Below are 9,260 nucleotides of genomic sequence, written 5' to 3'. Positions count from 1 at the left end.
CTGGCCATTTTTTGGTTGCAGCCATCATTGTTGTTTGGCGGGCCCAGGCTGGGGATTCGAACCTGCCACCTTAGGTGTATGAGGCTGGCGCCTTAGCCGCTTGAGCCACAGGCACCGAGCCAAACTAGAAGATTTTAAAGATCATTTTATACTCTACAATTCTACAAATCTTTAAGGAGATATGGTTGTAAATAATCTTTAGACCAAGAGTTTGATTAAACAAATTTTTTTTGAGGTGAATTCACCAAAATAAAATTACTTGATAAGAGTACAGTCACTTTTAAGTAACTACTAGGTTAGATTTTAGAAAAATTGTGGTAATTCACAGTGCCATTAGCATTAATTGGGTTCATTTTCCCATAGTATCACCTGCATTGGGCTTAATGTTTTTAATAAATTTATTAATTTAGTTGATATGACATAGTACCTCAAACTTTCATTTCTTTAATTATTTGTGAGGCTGACAATTCTTCTAAGCATTTTGGTATTTTAGTTCCTTCTGTGCAAAATGATAATAATATTTCTTTTTCAAATTTATTCATTTTTTAAATTGACATAAAATTATATGTACCATATATATCATGTTTTGAAGTTGTATACATTGTGGAATGTTTAAATGTATCATAGTTAAGTAACAAAAACGTTGGCTCACAGAGTTATAATTTTTGTGTGCTTATAGTCTTGATCATCTAGTAGGTCCTACAGATTGAAAACATTCTCAGTTATTGTTAACTAGATGGATAATAGAATTCTTAAAGTTGTTTTCAATTATTAATTCTCAAAGTCCTTTTCAGATTTCATGTTAGGTTTTATAGTTTGTGAGGAAAAATGGAAAGGAATTTTTAAAAGGCTTAAACATATATTTCAATAGATGGTGAAATTAAATAGTTAAGATACAGAGATGTTGGAGACTTTACATCTTTTGTATTAACCTGGATTGAGTTGGAACATATTCTTATTAGTAAAGTGTCACAAGAATGAAGAAGCAATGTATGTAATTCTAATATGAAGCCAGTAGATGATCTAATACATACCCTCATGGGAGAAAAACTCAAATCAATTCAAGGTGGGGGATAGGGGAATGACGGAATGTGGAGATGGGAGGAAAGAGGGGGATAGGGGCTTACAGTGTATGGCATACCTCTTGGGGGCAGGACACAATTATAGGAGGGACTTTACCTAACAAATGTGATCAGTGCAACCTAATTCTTATACCCTCAATGAAACCCAAATAGTAAAAAATAAAATAAAATCTAAAAAAAAATAAGGTAAAAAATAAAGAAATGGAAATGTTTGACATTAATCAAATGACAGAACTATAAACTTTATATCTACTTTTCAAAGAAAGCAGATACACAATTTCTAGTAGCTTGTGTATGATCATGAAATAGAGAAGAAAAACCAGAGATTGTGTTGTTTGAGAGAAGCAAATTCTAATGTTGGCACTGATTCATTTTAGATACCAGCGAACAAGTGCAATAATTGAAAGAGGAAGTGAGAAATTTGTAATATGGGGTGATGTACATATGGAAAATTTAGTTAAAAAAGATAGGGCAAGAGATGAAATTTAAAACCAGACTTCCCTTTCACTCTAGACTAGTAAACACTGTGTACTGTATATTGTTATTTCATATACAATGCTGAATATGAATGCTTTCAGTGCAAGATTGATAGTTGACTTTTATTTTTAATTTGTAGGAAGTCAGATTTCACTGTGGGACTAGTAAATCTCATAGTTTCTTTATTTGCCAGGTAAGGTGGATCATGCCTGTAATTCTAGCACTCTGGGAGGCCTGATCCGGTGGATTGTTTGAGCTTAGGAGTTCCAGACGAGCCTAAGCAAAAGTGAGACCCATCTCTACTAAAAATAGGAAAAGAAAAAAGAATGTAAATAGCATTAAAAGTTCTTCAGATACCATTTCCTCATTTCTATTTAATCATTTCTCACCTTTTACCTTCCCATTTTGTACTGTTTTTTACTTTCATTCCTCTTACACTTTTTTCATCTACAATTTTTAGTTCCTTTTCTTTTCATAGAAGTTTGTTCAACTTCTTTCCTTTTCTATTTTACCCTTTTGTTATTAGTTCTTTTAAAGAAAACATTAGTGCTCACAATGTTGCCCAGGCTGGTCTCAAAATCCTGTTCTCAAGCAGTCCTCCCACCTCAGTCTCCTGAATAGCTTGTATTACAGGCAACAAGCCACTGCACCCAGCTCCATTCTTTTTCTTACTTGCTAACTGCTTCAGCTCTCTTCGCCAGTTTCATTTCTCCCACGTAAATATTAACTTTTTTTGTCCATCAAAGCCCATGTTCACTAATTAACACATTAATCTCATCAAGGAATTATTTTCTTCTTATGAAATATATGTTATATTAGAACTCCAAATTAAAAGAGTTGAATTCATGACAACTGAATTATAAATTGATGTATTTGGTCTCAGATGAGTTGTTTAACTTTTATGCTTCATTTTCCTTATTTGTGCATGTATGTATGTATTTTTTTTGAGACAGAGTCTCACTCTGTTGCCCAGGCTAGAGCATCACAGCTCACAGCAACTTTAAACTCCTGTGGTCAAGCAATTTTCCTGCCTAAGCCCTCCCGAGTAGCTGGGAATACAGGTGCCCCTCACAATGCCTGGCTAATTTTTTTTTTTTTTTTTTTGAGACAGAGTCTCAAGCTGTCACCCTAGGTAGAGTGCCATGGCGTCACAGCTCACAGCAACCTGAAACTCTTAAGCTCAAGCAATTCTCCTGCTTCAGCCTCCCAAGTAGTTAGGACGATAGACACCAGCCACAATGCCTGGCTATTTTTTGTTGTTGTTGCAGTTGTTTTAGATGGCCTGGGCTGGGTTTTAACCCACTAAGCCTCCATGTATGTGGCTGGCACCCTACCCACTGAGCTACGGGTGCTGCCCTCTGGCTAATATTTTTATATTTTTAGCTGGATTTTTTTTTTTTTTTTGTAGAGATAGTCTCACTTTATCGCCCATGGTAGAGTGCTGTGGCGTAACAGAGCTCACAGCAACCTCCATCTCCTGGGCTTAGGCAATTCTCTTGCCTCAGTCCCCCCAAGTAACTGAGACTACAGGTACCTGCCAGAATGTCTGGCTATTTTTTTGTTGCAGTTTGGCCGGGCCGGGTTTGAACCTGCCACACTCAGAATATGGGACTAGTGTCCCATATTCTGACCATATACTGACCCACAGGCACCACCCAATATTTTTATATTTTTAGTAGAGATGAGATCTCACTCTTGCTCAGACTGGTCTCAAGCCACTGAGTTCAAGTGATCCTCCCACCTTGTCCTCCTAAAGTGTGAGGATTACAGACATGAGCCACCATGCATGGCTCACTTTCCTCATTTATCATGAGAATTATTGAAACAAAATCTTCAAGGACTCTCCTCGCTCTAAAATCCTATGATTCTATGGTATCTTAACTTTCCCATTTTTTTCTATTGGGCTGACCTCATTCATTTATAAATAATCATTTATAAACACCTATCATGTGTTTATAACTGGTATGTATGTGAGAGAATCAAAAGAAATAGAACTCCGGGTTCCTGCCTTTGAATTGTTTATAGTCTATCTGCAGACTAGAGGTACTGGATATTAACACTCAGTTATCTTCAGTCTGTTCCCCTTCTTTCCAGAACAGATCCATGTTCTCAAGGGAATACCAGTTATTTCAGCTCCAACCCAGTTTCTGGATGAGAAGCAGGGTGGCCCTTGGATACAGTAAAAGAACCCTGTATTTATGTTCTTATACGTCTTGGAATCACCACTGTAGTTGTTCTGTAGCATTACTTTATGTTGTCCACTTGTTTACAATCTGTAACTTGTCCATGATAGGAACATTTATCTTAGAATTAAGGAGATGGCTCTTCATTGGGGTTTAATAGATGATCACTTTCTCCCTGCCTTATCTTTTGGGCATATATATATCCACATATGGTTTTCCCTCAGGGTCTGTGGGGCATTGGTTCTAGGACCACTGGTGGATACCAAAATCCACACATACTCAGGTCTCACATTCAGCCCTGTAGACTCCGCAGTTCTAAAAAGACGGTGCTTCTGTATGTATAGGGCTTTTACATCCTACGAATGCTGCATCCCCATATGGTTGTGACCATTTGTATTTGTTGAAAAAAATTTGCATGTAAGTGGAAGTGCGCAGTTCAAGGGTCAACTATTTATGAGTTTGTCTCATCATGTTCAAGTATAATGTTCCAGATGGCTGAGTAAATGTGACCAAGTCTTTCCACACCATATGTGCTTACACTTGTTGCTTTGGTTTGTTCCTGTGCCTATTTTTTAGGGAGGTTCTCTTTTGGAAACATTATTTTTCCCTTTCATAGACTGTACATACTTTATGGTGAAAATATACCATGTTACAGCGATTAGGGAAAGTGAAATGCAGGTGTATGTGCTTATATAAGGGCAACATCAGGGTCCTTTGTGATTGAATGGCACTGTAGCAAGCTACACCACACTTCGGTGATGGATGGCAAGTATTATGCACATGTGATGAAATTGCAAGAAGTAAACACACACATGAATACAAGCAAAACTGGGGAAACCAGAAAAAGATACGTGAATTATATCAATGTCACTATTCCAACTGTGGTATTTTGCTATAGTTTTGTAAGATGTTACTACTGGGAGAAACTGGATAAAAGGTATACCTGATCGCTGTTATTTCTTTCAACTGAATGTGAATCAGTTATCTCAAAGCAAAGTTTCAGTTAAGAATAATAGCAATTTAAGAAGTCTATGTTGAAAGATAATAGTTTAACATGTAGCTACAGGAAGCACATTGACATATCATTTTGTGGAACATGACTTTCCATTTACAATCAAAGGATGTGCTGCTGGATAGATTTTACTAATTTGCTATTTGAAGTTTTCTTGTGAATGTATGGAAGATACAGCAATAGCTGTGGTGTGTTCTTTGCAGACACTTAAGTGATGCCAATTTTATATCTGTCTCATCTGTGTCAAATAGAAAATCAATTAATTCTAATAAAGGTTCAAATTTTTCATACAATTCATGGGATCACAGTAAAGTTTTTGAAAGTTCATTGTGTCAGAGGGGAAATATTTGACTTAATGTGAAGGCAACTGTAAATCTATAAAATTCAACATTGAAGAAAATGCATAATATTTTTTGAGTAATGTGAATATTAAGGTTAATGGAGCATAGAGTCAGGGTTAAAACAATATTCTTACTATATTAAGAAATTCAACATAGCAGAAAATGTATTTGGAATTGGTTGTAGTACATTGACCATTCATAATTGCATCTAAACAAGCTTAGTACTCTATCAATAAAATAACTATAATTTTTGAAATTTACAAGTACTTTTTTAATGAGAAAATTTTTGTGATAATCTGATGTAGGATTTAAAAAATATCTTTAGCAAGTCAGTATTTTTTAAGCTTACTTTCAATTTATTTCGTTTTTCTGTAGTATAGAACCTTGTCTAATGTATATAAATTACTCAGCAGTAAAAAAGGAAAAATAAAATGCTGATCAGGAAATGGAGAGTGAAAGGGAGCATGTGTGTGGAAGACTTATAGGGAAACTTACATTAAATAAAACATTGAATAGGAAGCTTTGCTTGGAGACCATTATAGATTATCAATCTTTTGAATAAGAGAGAAAACTATTGAGATTTTAAAAAGAATATATAGAACATAGTTGATTTCCATGTAACTGGCATAATGTATAAGTGGATTACTAGAAAAAGATAATTCACAGTGAAAAATAGATTAAGTTCTAAGAGAATCCCAGTAAACTTTAGGGAGGAGGTATCTGATCTATAGGCAGGTGGCTGCTTATGAGGTATTTGGATAACTACTAAGAGAGGCCTATCCATGTCCTTTTCCTTCAGCTCTTTGTGTGTGTGTGTTTAATAGATTTACTGAGTACACGTGGATGAATTGCATGGTGGAGAAGTCTAGACTTTTAACATATCTATCCCCTGAATGATGTATATTGTCCCGAATAGGTAGTTTTTTATCCCACGTTCCCCACCAGCCCTCTTCCCTTTCTGAGGCTTCAGTAAGTCACTTAGTATGATCGTCAATACACATCGCTTAACTCCCACTTATAAGTGAAGACATGCGGTATTTGGTTTTGTTCCTGGGTTACTTCTCTTAGAATAATGGCCTCTAGTTCTATCCAAATTGTTGCAAAAGACATTATTTCTATTTTTTTGATGGTTGAGTAGTAATCCATGGTGTATGTGTGTGTGTTTTCTTTATACATTCATCAGTTGGTGGGCACATGTGTTCATTTTTTTTTTTTTTTGAGACAGTCTCACCATGTCACCCAGGATAGAGTGTCATGGTGTCACAGCTCACGGCAACCTTAAACTCTTGGACTTACAATTCCCTTGCCTTAGCCTCCCCAGTAGCTGGGACTATCGATGCCTGCCACAACGCCCAGCTATTTTTCTTTGTTGTTGTTGTTGGAATTGTCATTGCTGTTTTAGCTGGCCTGGGGCCAGATTTGAACCCTCTAGCCTCATTATATGTGGCCAGCGCCCTACCCACTGAGCTATGGGTGCTGCCCTGATTTTGTATTTTGTAATTGTGAATTGTGCTGTGATAAACATATGGGTGCAGATGTCATTTTTATAAAATGATTTTTCCTTTGGGTAGATCCCCAGTAGTAGGATTGCTGGATCAAATGGCAGATCTACTTTTAGTTCTTTGGGAAATCTCCATACTGTTTTCCATAGAGGTTTTACTAATTTACATTCCGAGGGACAGCATGTAACGGCTTTCCCTTTTCCTCACGTATGTACCAGAATCTATTGTTTTACTTTTAAACTACAGCTTAAGCTGAATTACTCAATTAAAAGAAAATATGATACAGGCATGTTAAATATTGAGCAGAAAACTTTGGTTCCCTGGTAAGATTTGATATAACTGATTCTGTTTATATACAGTTTTCTTGGTGTGTGTGTGAGAGAGAGAGAGAGAAAAATAAATAAATAAATAAATGAATACAGTTTTCTCTGGGTATCCATGGAGCATTGGTTCCTTGGATATCAAAATCTATAGATGCTCAAATCCTTTCTATAAAGTTGTGTACCTAGATGTGGTGGCACACAGCTGGAATTCCAGCTACTTAGGAGGATTGCTTGAGCCCAGGAGTTGGAGACCAGCCTGGGCAACATAAATAAAAAATAAAAATAAAACAAAACAGCAAATAAGGAAAAGCAAACAACTTTAGATGAAAAAGTATATTTGTATATTATAATCTCTATATATCTTCCTGTATACTTCAAATTATCTCTAAATTACTTATAATGCCTAATACAAATAATACTATGTAAATACTTGTTTTTAAAATTTGTGTTTTTTTGCTATATTTTTCTTTTAAATTTAGTTTTATTTATTTTAAGCATTTTCAATTGTGGTTGATTGAATCCATGGCTGTGGAATCTGTAGATATGGAGGGCTCACTATAATATCTTTAAAATTTATAATAAAGGGAAAATACTTTTAGGTGTTGACTTCTTTGAAATGTTAGGTATATGGAAGTTACTTGAGTCTGTATTTGAATTGTCTTAAATTTGTATATTTTTCCTCTATGAGTGAGACATTATATACATATAATGCCCCAGAAATAGGCATGCATGTCTTTTTTACATTCCTTGCTCTATAATTCCTCTTTTGTGCCCTTACATTTTCTTTTATTTTCTTGTTTCTCCCTTTATCTGCTGGGTTTTTTTTATTTTTTAAAGCATATTCCTATTCTTGACTGAAATGTGTTTTCTGGAAGAGCTGGTGTTTGAAAATTGCTTAGTGATTCTTAACCACATGAAAGCAATAAATGCAGTTTGTTAAAAAATCATCATTGTTAACAAAACTTTAAATATCCAAAGACGTGTTGTGGGAAATATTTGACTGGAATTAATTTTAGTTCAATTCTTATTCTTTTCAATACAGTATTTCCCAGATTTTGAGACCTGCAGAATTCACAAATTGAGATCTGGCATCATTTTCAGAGACTTTTGGTAATGTGTAAGTAGTTTGTGGTTTTCATTTTGATTTGTTTCAGTTAGCTATTTTCTGTATTAAACACAGTGGTATCTTAATTTACCAGAACTCATAAGAATTTGGAATATATTTACCACCTATTAATTGTGGATAACAAGTGATACATAATACTTTATTGAAAGATGATGTCTTAAGATGTACTTTGGATCAGTATTTATTCAACACCATTTATTAGAGGAGAAATCCTTAGTGTAAAAAATTCTGGGTTAAAGGACTTGAGTTCTTGCCCAAGCTCTACCAGTAATTAGCTGCATATGTTAAGCAAGCCATTTATTGTGATTTAGTTTCTTTGGGTATAAAATGAGATATTGCATTGTGACTGATAATAAGATGCTTTCCCATCTAAAAGTCTCTTATTCCTATCTTAAGTTTTTATAAATCAGGGATTGATAATCTTCTGAAAGAGTTGTCAGATTATACACTTATGTTTTGATTCTATTTTGTTAGTTTTTGCTTGGGGATAGATATTGGGACAATGGTTCCATAGTCTGTTAGGAGACAAGTAAGCTTTTGTTCAAGAAATCTCCCCCATGTAGTCCATATGTGTGAGTTATAAAGCTTACTTCTAAAAAATTAATTTTGCTTTGGGTAGGTTAAACCTTTTTAAAAACATTTACCTATTAAATATTATATACAAATAAGATTTTCTTCTGGTAAAGTCATCATGAATGCTGATGCTGAAGGAGTGCCAGTTTTCAAGGAGGTGGGAGAAGGGAAAATATAGTAGTTAACTTCTGTGCATGGGTCTTTGGGGAAGAAACTGCTAGGGAAACTTGGGTAGGGTGAAGGGAAGCATTTGGAATCTGGACAGACATAGGAGAAAGAACAGCGAGGGATAGAATAAAAGTATAGAAAGAGAGACAGGAAGGTAGAACTAAACAAAAAAATTCTGTGAAGGCAGAGGTTACTGCTTTCATCTGTGTTGTCACTGGCTCCTAGAGTAGTATCAGACCTTAATAAATATTTATTAGAAATATTCATTTCTGGGCTCAGCACCTGTAGCACATTGGTTAAAGCTCCAGCCACATACACCGAGGGTGGTGGATTCAAACCCAGTCCGGGCCAGCTAAACAACAATGACAACTATAGCCAGGCATTGTGGCGGGTGCCTGTAGTCTCAGCTACTTGGGAGGCTGAGGCAAGAGAATTGCTTAAGCCCAAGAGTTTCAGGTTGCTGTGAGCTGTGG

General features: G+C 35.5%; 1 protein-coding gene across 4 annotated transcripts in view; it reads left to right on the top strand.

Annotated features, from left to right (window-relative positions):
• DENND4A (DENN domain containing 4A) overlaps window positions 1–9,260 on the top strand; it is a 150,847-nt gene that overhangs the window by 19,833 nt on the left and 121,754 nt on the right. For all 4 annotated transcript variants that reach the window (XM_023509993.1, XM_023509995.1, XM_023509992.1 and 1 more), the window contains exon 2: window positions 7,963–8,037. The gene's annotated coding sequence lies outside the window, so the exon portion shown is untranslated. The remainder of the gene's footprint in view (window positions 1–7,962; window positions 8,038–9,260) is intronic.

This window comes from Otolemur garnettii, unplaced genomic scaffold (assembly GCF_000181295.1).
Source record: "Otolemur garnettii isolate 467f Iridium unplaced genomic scaffold, OtoGar3 scaffold00011, whole genome shotgun sequence".
In the NCBI taxonomy this organism is placed as follows: Eukaryota; Metazoa; Chordata; class Mammalia; order Primates; family Galagidae; genus Otolemur; species Otolemur garnettii.
Note: the sequence above shows the minus strand (reverse complement) of the source record. Positions and strands in the feature narration are given on the sequence as shown.